Genomic DNA, 20,876 nt, shown 5'->3' on the forward strand with positions numbered 1-20,876 from the left:
GGAGCGGCTGAAAGGGGGCGTGTCTGGGGGCGTTCTGGGACGGGGAGAGCAGAAATGCCTGTACGACACATCCAATGTGTCGTACAGCAGCCTCCTTCCCTGCTCAGCCCTCCCCCAAAAATACAGGGCACTGGAAGTGCGGAGGGAACAATCCCCTCCGTGCTTCTCTTGCCTTGCTTTGGATAGGTGGTTGCCTCCAAATTCGGAGGTGGCCACCTATCTGGATAGGATTGCGCCCTAAGATATCACTGCCACAGGTGGCGGCGGCTTCTTCTTCTTCTTCTCCTCCTCCTCCTCCTCTCTCTCTCTCTCTCTCTGTCCCCCCCTCCCCCCCCAGACTTGAATCAAGCTGGATTGATATTTGTAAGCTACATGTACTCACCAGCTTCTTAGATTTTCTATCAAATTCAGGTTTGGGAGAGACTTCTCCAGCAAAAATATAATTCTCAAGAAACACATATTTCTTTTGGATCAGGAGTTACTTGAGAACCAGAGACCTGAGGAAGACTAGGTGGAAGAGATAGTTATAGGTGTGATATGCACATTTTTAATATAACGACGGATGAGTTGCCTGTGCACACTTGAGGAGGGCCCATTGGGTCATGTTGTGATATCCACAGGTGTAGTAGCACATGCAGAAGACTGAGTTTCACTCAGTGTTTTTAAAGCATTCTCCTTATTTCCATGTTTACCCTTATATTCTTATGGCTATTTGGAAAATCTCTGAATTCTTCTGACAGAACAGAAGCCAAGTTGCACAAATGTATTTACTGCAGGTAAATATATATGGGAGGGGGGAGTTTTTCAACCTGTTTGCATCATACAGAAAGATGAACACAAGGAGAAGATTGCTGGCTATCTGAACTTTCATCCACTGATTCAAAAATAAAACTATGAAAGGTAGAATTTTTAGAATCATATAATAATTGCAGTTCTCTGTTATCATCTAATTAAGAATGCTCTTTTAGCTATTTTTTATATCCTTTGGTAAAGGACATAGGAGGTGTGAACCAGTTGGAACCCTTGCTGTGCTAAATTATAATGCATGTCACTAAACACTGCTGAGAAATCAGCAACTATTATTTATTCTGTTTTCTCCTCAAGTATTTTCAAATAGTTCTTTGGTTCTCGTCTTTAGATGTCAGGACTTCTTTAGATGTCAGGGCCAACATGGATCACTTCTGGAGAAGCCAAATGTACCTTGAAAAAAAAGAAAAACCATGGGTGATTAAACATTATTAACTCATGAATATGAGGCTGACAAAAATAGTTTTAATAAAGAAATGACCCAAAGCTTTGATATATGGTCAGTTTTAGGTGTTGATACAACCTGTTCCATTTTAAATAAAGTCTTATTTCCATTTTCCATATTTTCTGTAATTTGAAAACTTTGGGCTAGTAACTATCCATGGTGGACTATTGTATGAAATCATCATTCATATAACCTAGCAATGCCTTTGAATACACTCGAATAACTGAAATTATACAAGCTGAGAATACTGTCAACCTTAATTACTATGTATTTTCATATTCTGCAAAGATCCACACAACAGTGGAGGTAAATGAAGAATTGTCCCCCCTCTCACTTTCCCTGTACTGTAGTAATCAGTGTCATGTTAGAGATTTTTCTTTCTTTCTGAAAGCTGCTGCATCTGATCTAACACTCAGCTTAAGTTGCATAAATAACTGCTCACGTGAGTGGTCTGTTCACAAGAATAGTATAACATAGGGGGAGGGGGCTTTCCACAGGATAGGAAGGGATAAGTGTTCCATTTCAATTAAATTAATAGGAATTTAATAAACCTGACTAAGTTCTTCATATTCAGGATGGAAAGACCTTGATGATGATGATGATGATAATAATAGGGAAACTGAAACTGACAAGATAGGGATGGGCAGACTGACCTCCGTCCGTGCTTGCCGGGCACTCGCGGAGCCCCTGCCACCACCCACGAACCATAGGGATGGATGAGCCCATCTCTGTCCGGGATGAGGGGAGCTCAACAAAATGCCCCCTGCAGCTCACACAGCCAGCCCGGGCCTGCTTGGTGAGCTTCCCTACTCGCCCAGTCTGGCTGCAACCTTTCCCTCTTCCTCGTGCCAGCTGTCAAGGGCCGGCATGGGGAAAAGGGCCTCAGCAGCCACCCCCCAGCCTCTTGCCCTGGTCTCCAGCAGGTGAGGGGGGGGAAGAATCCAAATGGATTCCTGAACACGCTTGAGGATTCTCTGGGGCATGCCAACGGCCACTCGGTCGAGACCCTGGTGGGTGGCTGGAATGCCGCAATCACTGGGGCATTAGATCGGGTGGCTCCGAAACGCCCTCTCCCCCTGAACAGGGCTCGGACTGCACCATGGTTCAATCCACGGTTACGAGCTCTGAAACAGGAGGTGAGATGGCTAGAGCACCGGTGGTGGAAGTCTCGTTCCAAAGACGATCAGACACGGGCTAGAGCTGTATCTTCAGCCTATCACGTGGCGGTGAAGGCAGCAAAAAAGGAATATTATGCTGCCTCCATCGCGTCTGCAGAGTGCTGTCCCAGGAGGCTTTCCAAGTGGTCCGGAGCCTGGTCGGTCCTGTGGCTCCGGAACCACTGGAGCATTCTAAGGCCTCCTGTGAGGCTTTGGCAAGGCACTTTGCAGATAAAATTGATCAGATTAGGTGTGTTACTCTGCACGCTGTGGATACAGTTAGTGAGCAAGAGGCGGCCTGTGGCAAACGGGTTTTGTGGGATCGGTTCCAGCTTCTTCCTCCTGATGAAGTGGACAAGGTGCTTTCATCGGTACGGCCGACCACCTGCTTACTTGATCCTTGCCCATCTTGGCTCATTATGAGCTGCAGAGAGAGACTGGGTGAGGGGATCAAAGCGGTGGTGAACGCCTTCCTTGAGGAGGGAGTGATGCCATCAGCCCTCAAGGAGGCAGTGATAAGACCGCTCTTAAAGAAGCCCTCCTTGGATCCTCAAGTTCTGAACAACTTTCGCCCAGTCTCAAATCTGCCATTTTTGGGCAAGGTGATTGAGCGGGTGGTGGCGGTGCAGTTGAAGGCACACTTGGAAGAAACTGATTATCTAGACCCATTTCAATTGGGCTTCAGGCCTGGGCATGGGACAGAAACGGCCTTGGTCGCCTTGGTGGATGATATGAGGAGGGATCTGGATAGGGGTGAATGCTCCTTCCTTGTTCTTCTCGACCTCTCAGCGGCTTTTGATACCGTTGACCATGGTATCCTCCTGGACCGCCTGGAGGGGTTGGGCATTGGAGACACTGTATTGTGGTGGTTCCGGTCGTTCCTATCCGGCAGGTACCAGAGGGTAGCACTGGGAGAGGAGGTTTCGGACCCATGGCCACTTACTTGTGGGGTGCCACAGGGTTCCATCCTCTCCCCGATGTTATTTAACATCTATGTGAAGCCGCTGGGGGCTATCATCAGGAGGTTTGGGGTGCAGTGTCATCAATATGCGGATGACACACAGCTCTACCTCTCATTCAAATCTTCACCAAGGTTGGCCGTAGAATCCCTGTCCAAATGTCTGGAGACGGTGAGTGGCTGGATGGGGAGGAATAAGCTGAAGCTGAACCCTGACGAGACCGAGGTACTTTTGGTGGGAGACAAGAGGAGGCTGGGGGATGTCGACCTGGTGTTGAATGGGGTACGGCTACCCTTGAAAGACCAGGTCCGCAGCCTGGGGGTCATTTTGGACTCCCAGATGTCCATGGAGGCTCAGGTGTCAGCTGTGAGCCGGACAGCGCTGTATCAACTCCATCTGATACGGAGGCTGCGCCCCTTCCTTCCCGACCATCTGCTCCTATCGGTAGTACATGCCCTGGTCTCCTCTCGTATAGACTACTGCAATGCGCTCTACATGGGGGTACCCTTGAAGACGGTTCGGAAGCTGCAGCTGGTACAGAATGCGGCGGCTCGCCTGATTAAAGGCAGCCGCCGGCGAGATCACATCACTCCAGTGCTGAAGGAGTTGCACTGGTTACCAGTTGTTTTCTGTGCCAAATTCAAGGTGTTGGTTTTGACCTTTAAAACGCTATATGGTTCCGACCCAGCCTATCTTAAGGAGCGCCTCAAGCAACACCAGACAGGCCGCTTAACAAGATCAGCCTCGGATGGCCTTCTCTCTGTCCCATCAGCCAGGACAGCTAGACTGGTGGGGACGAGGGAGAGGGCCTTTTCTGTGGTGGCCCCCACTCTGTGGAACTCCCTCCCTAGGGAACTCCGTCATGCCCCCTCTTTAATGAGCTTCCGTCGTGCATTAAAAACGTGGTTGTTCAGTCAGGCATTTGGGGTGGGTTAGGGTATTTTAAAAAAAAAATTATGGTAGAATTTTATTGTTTTAAATTGTTTTATGGTATGTTGTACATCGCCCAGAGTGGCTGGGTGACCAGCCAGATGGGCGATTAATAAATTTAATAATAAAATAAATAAAGAAGAGGATAGGTGCCTACTTCTTCCCTCACCCCCACCTCCTGCAGAGGCAAGGGACAAGGTGGTTGTTTTCTGTAAGGCCAGAAAAACTTACAGAAAATGACCAGCGTCTCCCACACCACTGCTGCTGTAGCAAGGATGGGGGAAGGGGGAGAGGTGCTGCCTCCCCCCCCTTGCTGAGGATGCAGGTGCCTGAGCGCTTGCCCTACTCAGCGTGCCGTGAGTCAGGCAAGAGCTCAGGTCCGCAAACTGCTGTTGGGGGGGGGGGGCAAACCGGCAACTTCTCCCCAGGCTTCAAGCCTCAACTGGACGCTCATGCTATCCCTAGTTGGGGAACCCCTCTGGTGTCCCCAACCATGACATGATGTGGCACCCTGCTGGGAACTTGTAGGGATGGGGGAGAATTTCTCCCCGAAACTTCAGGGGGCCGAGTGCCAACGCATTCAGCCCCCCAAAATTGGTGGTGAAATTCTCCACCCCCCCACCCCCCCGGGATGGGACTTACCTTTGACGAATGTCCCTCCAGGCGGTGGGTCCCGGCGGCGGTTCAGCGGGTTTTCGTCAGGGGCGGGGGCGGCAGCCGGTCTTTCGACCGGCTGCCACCGCTGCCATTACAAGTGAAGTAAAAAACCCCAAAACCCCGTGATAGGCTACGTAACGATTAACGTAGCCTATCACGGCTAGATCTCCAAAGTCAGCCGTGATAGGCTACGTAAATTGTCACGTAGCCTATCACGGGTGACTTTGAAAAAAAAAAGCGCGTACGCAAATGGCGGCCCCCATGGGGCGCTGCCAGTTGCCTTCCTTATTTGGTCCCTGTAGTCTACGTAAAGATTTACGTAGACTACAGCGAAAATAAGGGCAATGCTATTTTCGCCGTAGTCTACATAAATCTTTATGTAGACTACAGGAACCAAATAAGGAAGGCAAATGGCAGCGCCCCATGGGGGCCGCCATCTGCGTACGCGCTTTTTTTTTTTCAAAGTCACCCGTGATAAGCTACGTGACGATTTACGTAGCCTGTCATGGCTGACTTTGGAAATCTAGCCGTAATAGGCTACGTAAATCGTCACGTAGCCTATCACGGGGGCGTTTTTTTTTTTTTTTTTACTTTTCTTTTCGCGGCCGGGTAGATGGGGCGCTTCTACCTGGCCTGAATTTCACCGGCGAGGGATGGGGCGCCTCCCCCCCAGCCTGAATTTCGGCCGGGCGAGGCGGGGCGCCTCCCCCCCCTCGCCTGAACTTTGGGGGGAGAACTGAAGTGCCTCTCCCCCACCGCAAAGCAAGCTTCGAGGACAGGTAAGGGACTTTCGCTCATCTCTAGGAACTTGGTCTTTCAAAGCAGGGTGTTGGAAAGCAGAGGGTATCTTAACTCCACCCTGCTTTGGAAGACCCAATTCCAAGTGGGATCACACATTGTGCTGTGCTGGGGGAGGGGAGACTCAAAGGGGTTCCCTGACACTGGGGCATCCCCTCACCCCCCACCCCCCACCAACTTTGCCTCCAAATAGGCATTTCCCCCAGCCAGGGTGGAATATCCTTCTAGCTGCTTGCCTTTTAAAAGGTAAGCAGTGAGAAAGATCCTTCAGCCGGGTGCGGAGGGGGGAGCCTTTTTGGGGGGATGAAATCCACTGCCTGCCAAGAACTGGCTTGCCCTTGCAGTCCTTGGTGCTGTGTGTGTGGATTTCGCCTCCCCCTTCCCCATTTTTGGAAGGACTACTTTGGAAATCTAATGTCAGTGAATGGAGCAAGGAGCTCCTTTCACTTACACTAGATTTTCAAAGTGCTCCTCACAAAAATTGGGGGTGGGGGTGAAATCCACCTTCACGCCCTCCCCCCAGGAGAAGGGAGCAGTAGCCAGGGTGGGAGGAGGAGAAGGGAAGCCCCTCTCATTTTCCTCCTGCCCCGCCACTGCCTGTAATTTTGCAGAAATAGCCTCTTACATCTTATTCCCGCAATGAAGAAAACAAAAACAAAACATGTGGACACAGCTGCCAGGCACTTGCAGACGGGTCCAGTAAGTTGTGGGGGTCATGTGGTGCAGTGGTGATGTGGCAAGGTGAGTCCAGGGAGCTGAGTGTGTGTGTGGGGGGTGTCCATCAGAGTCCACCCTCCTCTCAGGCATTTGCAACATTCCTACACTCAGGCATTTGCAACAGATTCATCCATGCATACCCAGGGATTTCAGTCTTTAGCTCTTAAAAGTCTGGGTTTGAATCCCTGTGTATGCAACCATGTTAATGCTGAAATTTTAGGGTTGCCACCTAGGGATGTACGAAACACTTAGCTTATTCTGCGCCGAGGCATCTGCGCTAGGGGGGGAGGCACTCCGTCCCTCCCCCTGGAATCCTCCCCGGATGGCTCTGCAGTGGTGGTGGCAGCTCTGGCTGGTCTCCCGGCCGGCCACTGCCGGGCTGCTGTGGCCACAAATGGCGGCCATTGTAGCGGCTGCTATTTGCGTCCTTGCAGGCAGCTGTGATAGGCTATGTAAGTATTTACGTAGCCTATCATGGCAAAGAGCAGGGAAGCAAATGACGGCCATTTGCGTGGCTTCCTTTACCGTCATAGGCTATGTAAATACTTATGAGGCCTATCACGGCAAAGAGCAGGGGTGCAAATGGCGTAGCAGCTGCCATTTGCATCCCCGCTCTTTGCTGTGATAGGCTACATAAATACTTACGTAGGCTATCACGGCTGCCTGCAAGAACGCAAATGTGTCCACTACAACGGCCGCCATTTGTGGCCGCAGCAGCCTGGCACTGGCCGGCCGGGAGACCAGCCGGAGCCGCTGCTGCTGCCGGAGCCACCGCTGCTGGCACATCCACCCCAGGTATGATCTGTCCCAGGGGGATTCTGGGGGTGGCAGAGGGTGGGAGGCTGTTCCGCCACGGATTCCGGGGGGCAGGTTTCTAAAGAATGCGGCCTCACTGGAGTCCATGGCAGAATTCTCTGACATCCCTATTGCCACCTCTTTTTTTCCTGACAGGCTCCTCATGTTTAGCAGTTAAATGATGGATTGGACAGGTACAACGTAGTTCACTCCATACTGGGAATAGCTGCACATACTAGGGGTGCACGAAAGTCACTTACCTGTCGTCGAAGCTTGTTCGCGGTGGGGAGGAGGTGCTTTGCTGCTCCCCCCGCAAAGTTCAGGCCGGGGGGGGGAGGCTTCCCGCCTCGCCCGGCCGAAATTCAGGCCGGGGGGGAGGCGCCTCGCCTCACCCGGCTGCGAACTAAAAAGTTAAAAAATAACGCAAATAGCGTTGCCCTTATTTTCGCCGTAGTCTACGTAATCTTTACGTAGACTACAGCGACCAAATAAGGAACGGGAATGGCGGCTCCCTATGGGGGCCGCCATTATCCGTACGTGCTTTTTTTTTTTTTAAGTCACCCGTGATAGGCTACGTGACGATTCACGTAGCCTATCATGGCTGACTTTGCAAATCTAGCTGTGATAGGCTACGTTAATCGTCACGTAGCCTATCATGGGGGCGTTTTTTTTTCTTTTATTGGAATGGCGGCGGCGGCAGCTGGTCAAAAGACCGGCTGCCGCCCCCGCCCCGGACGAAGACCCGACGAACTGCCGGCCAGACCCGCTGCCGGGAGGGACATTCGCCAGAGGTAAGTCCCGTCCCGGGGGGGGTGCGGGGAGTGGGGGGTGCGGGGAATTTCTCCCCGAAACTTGTTCGGGGCCCCGAACACGTTGGCGCTCGGCCCCCCGAAGTTTCGGGGAGAAATTCTCCGCCAACCCTAGCACATACTGCATTTGGCTGGTGCAGAAGGGTGAGAACTTCGTTTCAGTTAGCTTTTGATAAGAATTAACCAAAATTCACAACTTTCTCCATATTCAGGATGGAAATAACTTGAGATTCAAAAAGATCGAATGCAGGAGAAAGCGGAACTGACAGATTCATCCATCCTTTGTGTGTGACAGCCAGATGGAATATTTCCAATAATGGAAAGATGAACTATGATCTTGTTGGGGGACCCTTCTTCTGAGGCGTCATTGTTCGTGTGAGTAGACCTCACACATGAGCAGTGAGTTGTACGGGTAAGCAGTGGACCATCTGAATAGGCTCTCAGGATGAACATTACTTTGATGGGTGGGAATTGTATACTTTTTAAAATGTATTTTTATGTGTGTGTGTTTTTAAAAAACCCTGCTACTTTTTGTTTTTTTAAAAAAACAACAACAATCAGGGTATCTAAAAACAACACAGGAATCCTATACTCCTTTACTTGGGAGTAAGTCCAGTTGATCCCAGTGGGGCTTAATTCTGAGTACACTTGTATAGGATTGCACTGTTAATGAAAGATTCTATTGAATCTGTGTTGTTCAACGAAGTTGTATTTACTTTCATACACATATGAAGGTAAATACAAGTGTTGGATTCAGAGTTCCATGAGAGGAATTCCACTTGTAGAGTAGGACAGAATGGGGCTCTTGGGCCTCCCTCCCCACTGAGTTTATTTATTATGTTTCTATCCCACCTTTCTTCCATCATGGAACTGAAGGTGGCTACATGTGGTTCCCAGCTGGTCTCCCTTCCAAGCACTGACCAGACCAAGTTGCTTAGCTTCAACAAGGTGACTGCTTCATGTGCCTTCAGAGCATACCCTGGGATAGCTCCTTTCCCCCCCTCTGTGTTACCCCTTAAAACTCTATTCTGGAGGGTTGGGGGATTTTCTAGAACAGTGTGGGATGTGGCACATGGGCTGCAGAGGGAAGGGGGCAAAAATCACCGCCCCTCCACACAAACAGGTACACACACTTCTATTTGCTGAAGACTCTGCTGTATTCAAGATCTTTCTCTTCCCTTCCACAAACAGAAGGATCCCTTTCATTCCTGTAAGGACACATTTGGATCCAACCCAATGAACTCTCCTTATCCCACAGTCTCTCCTCCTGTCCAGGCCTGCAGCTATATGATCACTTTGTATCTGTAGTAAATTTCTGTTGGAAACCAGTTAATAGGAAATGGGGTAATTCTTAAATGAGACTTCCCTGTTTCTTCTCACGATAGCCTACATGTCTGTATTTACGTAGATATTTACGTAGCCTGTTGCGTGAAAAAAAAAAACAGGGATGCAAACGGCATAGCAGACGCTATTTGCGTCCCTATTTTTTCATGTGATAGGCACGTAAATATCTGTTTTGGACTATAATTTCTAGGATTCCTATCCATTCACCATGCTGGTTGTGGCTGATGGGAGCTGAAGTCCATAATACCCATAGAGTCCCAGGTTGGAGAAGGCTGGAGTAAACTACAGTAAAACCAATTACTCAACAAAATAACACTTCACTTTAAATTGATTTCTTTCCTGCAAAGTCTTCAAATACCAGAAGTTGTAAAGGATCAGGGCATATACAAATTCATTTAGGTAGTTACAGCTACAACAGAAACATTTACAATTCTTAACTTTTGAGAGGAAGACTAATTTGCTGTCAGCTTGGGTTACCCCTTTCTTTATTTTTGAAGGTGAATTTGAGCACCCCCCCGGGGGGGGGGATTTGTTTTGATAATTGAAGTATTATCTGTTTTTTTGGTTTTTTTTTTTTAATGGTTTGTTAGGGAAATGCTGACAGCCCCCTTAACTTGAATGCTATGGATGATGAGAACAGCTTTTCATAATAGTGGTTTTTGAAACATTCCTGACAAGTCATTTCTTGGTCCCTGTGAAAACCTCTGAAGGGTTATTGTTCTTGGCACCCTGAAAGATAAACTGCTATGAATGGTTGCCTAATATCTCATGCAGAAGCTCAAGCTCAAGACTCTATACCTTTGCTGTTTGTGCTGATTATCTTGTTGGTATGATTAGACAAGACCCTGCATCCCAGCAGCATGATAAATTTTGCATTCCTTTATTCCAAAACATTAATTTTCTCCATTGCTTTGGCAATATTTTCTATCTTCTCATAGATGGGGTCTGAAAATAATCACTCATGAGAATGCATGAATGCATGTTCAAAAGTAGGGATGTGTTCACATGACATTCACCCCTCAGAAACCATTACAGAACTAAAACATGAATTATCCCTTGTCTCTTTCATACAAAGACCATACGTCATGGGCTGTATAAGAAAACCCTTCCCTAGTTCCCTGTCCAGTGCAGTGCTTCACTTTGAAATTGGGAACTTTTGCTCACTGAAGTAGGAAGAGAATTAGCCAATTCATTATGTCTAGGGGTGGACGAAAGTCACTTACCTGTCCTCGAAGGACGTTCGCGGTGGGGGGGAGGCGCTTCGCTGGTCCCCCCACGAAGTTCAGGCCGGGGGGGAGGCTTCCCGCCTCGGCCCAGCCGAAATTCAGGCCGGGGGGGAGGCTTCCCGCCTCGCCCCAGCCGAAATTCAGGCTGGGGAGGAGGCTTCCCGCCTCGCCCGGCCGCGAACACGAAAGTTTAAAAAAAAAAAAAAACGCCCCCTGATAGGCTACGTGACGATTCACGTAGCCTATCACGGCTAGATCTGCAAAGTCAGCCGTGATAGGCTACGTCAATCATCACGTAGCCTATCAAGGGTGACTTAAAAAAAAAAAAAAGCGCGTACGCTAATGGCGGCCCCCATAGGGAGCCGCCATTCGCGTTCCTTATTTAGTTGCTGTAGTCTACGTAAATGTTTACGTAGACTACGGCAAAAATAAGGGCAATGCAAATAGCTGCTCTTCCTTAAAAAGAAAAGAAATAGCCATATCTGTTACATATGTTTGAGTCAAGCATTCATTAGGTTCTCTTGGGTCCAAAAGATGAGAGGGCTTTGATTGTTTTCTTCTTGGAGGGAGTCTTGTCAAGCCAACTGGGATGGATTACTCACAGCTGTAACATTTAGGATGCAAGATAGAGTTTGGAGTTCAAAATGGAACCTGAGAAACAGGGACTTACATAGCGAGTGGGGCACAAACTAGCAGCCCCACCATTAATATTTAATTCCAGCATTCCATTCATATGTTTAATTATAAATAAATACAAGATCCCTATTCCTATGGATATCAGATTAGGGGTGGACGAAAGGCACTTACCTTTCGTTGAAGCTTGTTCGCGGTGGGGGAGAGGCGCTTCGCGGCTCCCCCCGCGAAGTTCAGGCCAGGGGGGAGGCTTCCCGCCTCGCCCGGCCGCAAACTCCATTTTTAAAAAAAAAAAAAAAAAAACGCCCCTGTGATAGGCTACGTGACAATTAACGTAGCCTATCACGGCTAGATCTGCAAATAGCGTTGCCCTTATTTTCGCCGTAGTCTATGTAAATCCTTACGTAGACTACAGCGACCAAATAAGGAACGGGAATGGCGGCTCCCTATGGGGGCCGCCATTATCCGTACACACTTTTTTTTTTTTTAAAGTCACCCGTGATAGGCTACGTGATGATTAACGTAGCCTATCATGGCTGACTTTGCAAATCTAGCTGTGATAGGCTATGTTAATCATCACGTAGCCTATCACGGGGACGTTTTTTTATTATTATTGGAATGGCGGCGGCGGCAGCCGGTCGAAAGACCGGCTGCCGCTCCCGCCCTGCTTGAACACCCGCCGAACCGCCGGCCGGACCCGCCGCCGGGAGGGACATTCGGCCAAGGTAAGTCCCGTCCCGGGGGTGTGTGCGGGGGCAGGAGGGGTGCGGAGCATTTCTCCCCGAAACTTGTTCGGGGGGCCGAACAGGTTGGTGCTCGGCCCCCTGACATTTTGGGGAGAAATTCTCCACCATCCCTAAATCAGATACACCATGCTGTATCCAAGTATCCTAATGAAACTTGAATATGCATGAATATATAAATAAAACAATGTTATTTATATACATGTTTCATGCCCAGCGAAGAGATCTAATATTTTGTTCTACATTTTTAATAACAATAATTTGCTCATAATTTATGAATGCTCATGTTAATCCCTATAACATGACTTATGATTATTCCTTTTGATAAACTTGATTGTGGACATGTAATTAGTTTAAGCACAATGGATGAGTAGGTCTAGCTAAAGAAATGGCTCAGAAATTAGACTGGATGTTTTTATTGCTGATAGTCACACTTGGATTATACAAATAGACAAAATGCTCTTTCCTATTTGGAGAAACCCATAGATCTGTCAACCCAAATGTAGCTTTCCTGGTTTGACATAAGTATTTAATATATGATTTGGCTTCTCTTATTTAAGTGCTTCACGCCCCCACCCCTAATTACTTTCCATGACTTAAGATTAGTTATCATCTATCCTCTGACTTATATTTAAGAACCAGATGGGGATAAGTCCAAAAGTGGAGAGTCAGGGTTCTTCTTGAGGACCCCAAAGGACAGGAAGCTAGAATTAGCTAGGGATGTACAAAAGTCTCTTACCTTTTACGAAAGTTGATTTGCAGTGGAGGGGAGGCGCTCCGTCCCTCCCCCTGAAATTCTGGCTGAGGGGGAGGCCCCCCGTCCCTCCCGCCACGAATCCTGGCCAGCTGGGACTGCAAATGGAGGCGGCCATAGCTGCCGCCGTTTGCGTCCTTGCAGTCAGCCGTGCTAGGCTACGTAAATGTTTACGTAGCCTATCACGGCTGAGTTAAAAACAAAACAACCACGCATACGCAAATGGCATGTCATTTGAGTTCCTTATTTTGGCATGTCTAGTCTACGTAAACATTTACGTAGAGTACGGCGAAAATAAGGGGAACGCAAATAGCATAGTGTCTAAATGTTTACGTAGACTTGACGTGCCAAAATAAGGCTTTTTTTTTGCGTTCCTTATTTTGGCACGTCTAGTCTACGTAAATATTTACGTAGACTACGACTAAAATAAGGGGAATGCAAATAGCATAGCATCTAAAAGTTTACGTAGTCTAGACATGCCAAAATAAGGAACACAAATGGCGGCGCCCATGGGCGCCGCCATTTGCGTATGCGCAGGTTGTTTTGTTTTACTCAGCCGTGATAGGCTACATAAAGATTTACGTAGCCTAACACAGTATTTTTAAAAAATCTAGCCATGATAGGCTACGTAAATCTTTACGTAGCCTATCATGTGTTTTTTTTTTAACTTGGAAATGGCAGCGGCGGCAGCCGGTCAGAAGACCGGCCACCGGCCCGGCGCCCCACCGCCGCTGGAGCCGCCACCACCAGGGAGATTCGCCCAAGGTAAGTCCCGTCCCGGGGGGGTGCGGGGGGGGGGGGCAGACCATTTTGCCACTGATTTTGGGGGGCCGAATGCGCTGGCATTCGGCCCCCCCAAGGTTCATGGCGAAATTCTCTGACATCCCTAGCTAGGGATGTACGAAAGTCACTTACCTTGAACGACATTTGATTCGTGGTGGGGGGGAGGCGCTGCATCCCTCCTCCCGAAATTCTGATGGGGGGAGGCACTCCGTCCCTCCCCCCCGAAATCCTGTCCGGGGGGGGAGGTGCTCCGTCCCTCCCCCCTGAAATTCTGTCCGGGGGGGGAGGTGCTCCGTCCTTCCACCCCTGAATCCTGGCCGGCCGGGCCGCAAATGGCAGCAGCCGTAGCTGCCGCCATTTGCGTCCCTGCAGTCAGCCATTATAGGCTACATAAATGTTTACATAGCCTATCACGGCTGAGAAAAAAAAACACCGCGCGTACGCAAATGGCGGCACCCATGGGCGCTGCCATTTGCGTTCCTTATTTTGGCACATCTAGTCTACGTAAACATTTATGGCGAAAATAAAGGGAACACAAATAGCGTAGACGCTACGCTATTTGTGTTCCCCGTATTTTCGCCGTAGTCTACGTAAATGTTTACGTAGACTAGACGTGCCAAAATAAGGAAATGGAGAGGAGAACCAATTCTGTGCATGTCTACTCAGAAGTAAGTCTTACTGAGTTCAATGCAACTTACTCCTACACATGTCAGCACCCCACTTGCCCCCAGCTCAGCTTTGTATTTCCATATCCAGCTCATTATCAAACCACCTTTTAGTTATCTCACTGGGTGACTTTGGGCTGGACTCTCACCACTGCACCACACTTCTGTTATGAAACTCATGAAGAAAAAGAGACAGTATAATGGAAAGTTCTTTCTGATGCAGTCACACTTCACTTGTACAAATGCAGCATGAAGGGAAAGATCAGCAACCTTCTCTTTGTTTGAATAAAAAGCACACTCTGCACATGCTCAGGGAATGGACAAAATGAGGAATAAACATACCAGGGAATATGAAGAACTATATTCTTCCATTATGTGTGTGCATGGGGGGAATCTCCCTCCATCCAGCTGTTCCCTGGAAACCCCCCCCCCCATTCACTCTAGGGTCTTCTGAGATAACTAACAGGATGTTTGCTCATGAGCTGGATGTGGAAATACAAAGCTGAGCTGGGGGCAAGTGGGGTGCTGACATGATGTGTAGGAGTAAGTTGGATTGAACTCAGTAAAACTTACTTCTGAGTAGACATGCACAGAGTTGGTTCTCCTCTCCGTTTTAGCCTCACAACATCACCAACAAGGCTGGATGTGGAAATAGAAATCCTAGCAGGGGGAATAATACTCGTGCAGGGCTCCAGACCGGAATGATCATTTTAAAAGGTTCTTTCTTTCTTTCTTTCTTTCTTTCTTTCTTTCTTTCTTTCTTTCAAACAGCATTGCTTTAAACAAAGAGCGCATCGCTCAGGCACACCTAGGGCTGCCTTGTTTTGGGAAGCCCCAAGGAGGAGGAAGTGTTTTGGCTGAAAGTGAATGGAGACGGTGGATTTCAACTGAAAAAGAACACCCACAAACAAGGCGGTGAGCACAATTTGTTTTTTTTAACGTATTTATTATCGAAATATACTATCTTGCCTTTTTATTTACAAAAATTTCGCGAATCTGTGTGGATGACCAAAAAAAAGCCGCATGACTGCTGGCTCCGCAGGAACTCGTGGTGCCATTCCGCAGAGGATTCCGTTGCACAGACTGAAGGGAATTCGATCCCATTTCAGTCTGTGGTGGGATTCTCTGACATCCCTACCTCAGAATCAGAACTGCTCTGGGGCTCTCTGGGCTCAGTTTCCACCCTGACACATTCATGTCTTTATAACAGTCCTTCTGCAACCCAAAAGTTATGGCTTTTGTTGTAGTGTTTCATTTGCGCTGCCTAGGGATGTTAGAGAATTCCTCCATAGACTGAAATGGGATGCTTGGTGCTAGCACTTCCAGAGACTATGCCAGAGGTTATTGTGGAGAGTGGTGGATTTAAGCTGGGCATGCCATGGTGCACCCCATTGCTCACAGTACAAGGACCTCCTATCCCTGGGTAGATATAGAGCCCTGGTTCTTGGCTCAGACATTCAGCTGCAGCAGTTGTCACCATCTTGGTAGTTTACCGTTATGGTTCCTTCTCCATTCTTGTAGCGTAGGACTCCCAGCCAGGACTATTGGTGGTGAGCTGGCTGCATTTATCTTCTGGTCGAGTCTGACGGCAGCTTGACATACACCACAGAGTTTAGGGTCTGGTGCACCCTACGGAGTTTGGCCGGTGTCTGGCCCACAGATTTTATTCAGGATACCCATTGCTGTCCCCCCCCCCATATTTCAACACATCTGTGGGGTCAGAAGCCTTCAGTGCAACACCCTTTATGATGCAATTATCCCCTGCTGCAGAATTGACAGTTTTCTTTGAGGCGGTCTATCTTTCCTAATTAGTGGCGGCAGCCATGGGCAATGTGTACACATGGGCCTTTTAGTTGGGATATTCAGTTCTCTCAACAGGTCATATATATCTGGCACTGTCAGCCCAGGACCAACCTGTGGGGTACAGGTATAAGAGTGTCCTTATTTCCCATACAGTTTATGGAATTGTTCTCAGTAGAGGCTGTGTTGGCTGTCATTTGTGTTATGGCGTGGGGACAGGCCCCCCCTTTTTCTTCATGATGGTTCCTCCTTAACTGAAGTATTCATTTCAGTGAAATGAGGGTGACCGGGGAAGCGGGAGGCCGTGGAGCCATTACATTCCTTCCATACCTGGACCGCTTCCTTGGCCATCTCTCTTAGTTTGTGCCTGACAAGGTTGCCAGGTAGGGGTGCACGAAAGCCACTTAGCTGGTCTCGCAGCTTGCTTCGCAGTGGGGGGGAGGTGCTTCGCTGCTCCCCCCAAAGTTCAGGCCAGGGGGGGAGGCTTCCCTCCTCGCCCGGCCGAAATTCAGGCTGGGGGGGAGGCTTCCCGCCTCGCCTGGCCGAAATTCAGGCCGGGGAGGAGGCGCTTCGGCTCGCCCGGCCACGAAATAAAAAGTTAAAAAAAAAAACACGCCCCCGTGATAGGCTACGTGACGATTAACGTAGCCTATCACGGCTAGATCTGCAAAGTCAGCCGTGATAGGCTACGTTAATCGTCATGTAGCCTATCACAGGTTTCTTTAAAAAAAAAAAAAGTGCGTACGCAAATGGTGGCCCCCATAGGGAGCCGCCATTCGCGTTCCTTATTTGGTCGCTGTAGTCTACGTAAAGATTTACGTAGACTACGGCGAAAATAAGGGCAACGCAAATAGCATTGCCCTTATTTTCGCCATAGTCTACGTAAATCTTTACGTAGACTACAGCGACCAAATAAGGAACGCGAATGGCGGCTCCCTATGGGGGCCGCCATTAGCCGTACGCGCTTTTTTTTAAAGTCACCCGTGATAGGCTACGTGACGATTTACGTAGCCTATCACGGCTGACTTTGCAAATCTAGCCGTGATAGGCTACGTTAATCGTCACATAGCCTATCACGGGGGCGTTTTTTTTTTTTTTTACTTTTATTGGAATGGCGGCGGCGGCAGCCAGTTGAAAGACCGGCTGCGGCCTCTGCCCCTGTCGAAGACCTGCCGAACCACCGCCGGGACCCGCCGCCGGGAGGGACATTCAGGAAAGGTAAGTCCCATCCCGGGGGGGGCGGGGGACGGAGAATTTCTCCCCGAAACTACTTTGGGGGGCCGAATACGTTGGCACTCGGCCCCCCGAAGTTTCGGGGAGAAATTCTCCCCCATCCCTATTGCCAGGTTGTTGTGTATAGACCCCATTTAAACTTCCCACAGTCTAGGGCTTTGTGGGAAATATAACTCACAAATATGACCAATTTATACAAACACATACAAATATAACCTTTGTAAACCACCCAGAGAACTTCGGCTATGGGGCAGTATAGAACTGTTAATAATAATAATAATAATAATAATAATAATAATAATAATGCAGGCAGATCAAGCTACCCAGGCCAGCACTGCTTGGAGTTCCATGCTGAAACTTTAAAAAAAGATAGGAGAAGTGCAGGGCAGGCATCAGCAGTGGGACCTGCCATGGTGTGGGGACCCTAGCAGTTAGGGATGGCAGAGAATTCCGCCATGGATTCCAGTGAGGCTGAATGCACTGGCATTCGGCCCCCCGGAATCCGTGGCAGAATGGCCTCCTGCCCCCCTGCCTGCCCCGCGGAACCTCCTGGGACGGCACTTACCTGGGGCGGATGCGGCGGATGTGGCGGAGGCTTTGGAGGCGGCGCAGTGGCAGTGGTGCAGTGGCGGAAGGTGTGGCAGCAGTGCGGCAGCGGCGGTGGAAGGTGTGGCAGCAGTGGGGGTGGCGGAAGGTGCGGGAGCGGCCGGGGCAGCAGGTGCGGGGGCAGGGTGGCAGTTGCGGGGGCAGCGGGGGGGCGGCGGCAGCGGGGGATGGCAGGGAAGGCGGCTGGTCTCCTGGTCGGCCATGGCTGGGTGCAGCATACGCAAATGGTGGCAGTACAGTGGCCACCATTTGCATTCGCTATTTTTCGCCGTTCTAGCCTACGTAAATATTTACGTAGGCTAGAACGGCGAAAAATAGCGAACACAAATGGCGGCGGCCGTAGCCACCGCTATTTGCGTACACCTTTTTTTTTTACTTTGCCATGATAAGCTACGTAAATATTTATGTAGCCTATCACGGTTAAGTACAGGGACGCAAACGGCGGCAGCTATGGCTGCCGCCATTTGTGTCCTTGCTGCCCAGCGGTCGGATGTCCGGCTTCCAGGGGGAGGGATGGAGCCCCTCCCCCACGTTGAGGATTCCGGGGGGAGGGATGGAGCACCTCTCCCCCACAGCAAAGCAGATCTGCGAAATGGTACGTGAGTTTCGTACATCCCTACTGGCAGTTACCCAAGGATGCCAGGTGCTGATGTCCGGCACCTGCAAGCACAATATAATATTTCAGTGTTTAATTATATGGATGTCCCCTTCCTATTAGAAAGCATTTATGTTAAGAAAACTATTCAATTATTCTTAACAAATAACAAAAACAATAGTCCTCTGAGGGAGGCCCTGCTATAACTACCAGCAAGCACAATTCTACTGCATCTTTGATAAACTCACCTTGCCCACCTATCCTGGGTTATCTTTATTTCTTACTTTAAATCCTTCAGAAAAGTCTTGCCCCAGAGTCCTGTTTTTGGTAAATGCCAAATATATATTTATTGTCAGATTAGCTTTTTTATTTATTATTGTAGGCTTATATAAATCCCACTCATTATCATTTTTATTGAAAAACTCTTAGTTTTTGCGTATCTCGCCTTTCTGCGAGCATTCTGTATTTATTTGCCAATTCCTTGACATCTGGCCTTGTGACCCTTTATAAAAATGTGATTATGGTATGATTAGTTTCTTCTACTGAACAGGGGCTTCCAACCTAAACCAATTCACCCTTGTTGTGTGTTGGGATTTTATTTGCCTGTTTGTCCACTGACTCTATATTCAGAAGATTTTCCAGTTCTTCACATTAAATCAACTAAATTTCAGGCAAGACTGTTGGGTTCCCACCCCTGCCCCCATTCCCAATGGGACTGAAATTCAATGTCAGTGTGAGATGATATTGGAGTGCCTCATCCAGAATTCCTCCATAGAGAGACTTCTTGGCATAGTCTTAGTTTATTTTTCCACTTATTGCTGCATTCACCACAATCCATGCCTGAGTATGAGATCAAAGGTCAGCCATCCAGTCCTTTTATTGCACCTTTTTGGCTGTGCATTGACTTGCAAGCTAGACATGTGGTGAAGTAGTTACAAGATCATTTCACCATGTGCTACAAGTTACATAGATACACTTGATCCACATTTTCAGTTATTTTATGGGCAAGGCTACTTTGTGTCTGAGATTAAACTAAAAGTCACCCATGGAGTTTTAACCATCATTATATTATATTATTTATTTGTTACAATTATACACCACTTTTTTCTTCCAGGGAGCCCAAGGTGGCATACATGATCTCATCTCCATTGTATCCTCACAACAAGGTTAGGCTGCAAGACAGTGACTGTCCCAAAGTCACCCAGTGAGCTACCTGGCCAAGTGGGGACTCAGACCCAGGTCTTTCCAGTCCAGCATTCTAACCACTATATCACACTGGCTCTCTACAATGATATTTAATGAAAATAAATATCTAGAATATTCAGTCTAGATGATACTCAATGATCAATAGAATGATATTCAGTGAGTATAATCTGACATACTAGAATGATATTCAGTGACCACAATCGAACACAGAATTTGCATGCTTCAATCCATTGCTTTCAGTGTTGTTAAGCATACCTGTGTGTCAGATTGGGGCCATTGAATTCAGTTATTAATTCTTAATTCCCAGTCCTGTATGTTTATTATTTCCCCCCTGGGGAATAAGTGTTTGGTGTATACGTTTGTTTTTTTTAATCACTTAGAAAATCAATTATGTTCTCTATGTCCCATGTCTGTGTTTGTCTTTGTATAAGCTACAACTTCTATTTTAATATCATTTCCAGTGGGACATTTCAAGTAGGCTGTTGACAAACTGGGGGTAGAAGGGTAGGCAAAAGCAATCATAGCAACAATGAAAGGTTTTGAGGTCAGTTGATTTTGCAATGAAAACTGAAACAAACATAGGGGTGGACGAAAGTCACTTACCTGTCCTCGAAGCTTGTTCGCGGTGGGGGGGAGGTGCTTCGCTGCTCCCCCCGCGAAGTTCAGGCCGGGGGGGAGGCTTCCCCCCTCACCCAGCCAAAATTCAGGCAGGGGGGGAGGCTTCCTGCCTCGCCCGGCCAAAATTCAGGCCGGGGAGGAGGCGCCTTGCCTCGCCCGGCCGCAAACTCCAAAGGGTTTATTTTTAAAAAAAAAAATGCCCCCGTGATAGGCTACGTGACGATTAACATAGCCTATCACGGCTAGATCTGCAAAGTCAACCGTGATAGGCTACGTTAACTTTAAAAAAAAAGCGCGTCCTATCACAGACGCAAATAGCGTTGCCCTTATTTTCGCCATAGTCTACGTAAATCTTTACGTAGACTACAGCGACCAAATAAGGAACAGGAATGGTGGCTCCTTATGGGGGCCGCCATTATCCGTACGCACTTTTTTTTTTTTTAAGTCACCCGTGATAGGCTATGTGATGATTAACATAGCCTATCACGGCTGACTTTGCAGATCTAGCCATGATAGGCTACGTTAATCATCACGTAGCCTATCACAGGGACTTTTTTTTTTCTTTTATTGGAATGGCGGGGGCGGCAGCCAGTCAA

Source organism: Heloderma suspectum, chromosome 3, assembly GCF_057233095.1.
Source record: "Heloderma suspectum isolate Gila_16-S chromosome 3, 16-S_ref, whole genome shotgun sequence".
NCBI classification, from domain to species: Eukaryota; Metazoa; Chordata; class Lepidosauria; order Squamata; family Helodermatidae; genus Heloderma; species Heloderma suspectum.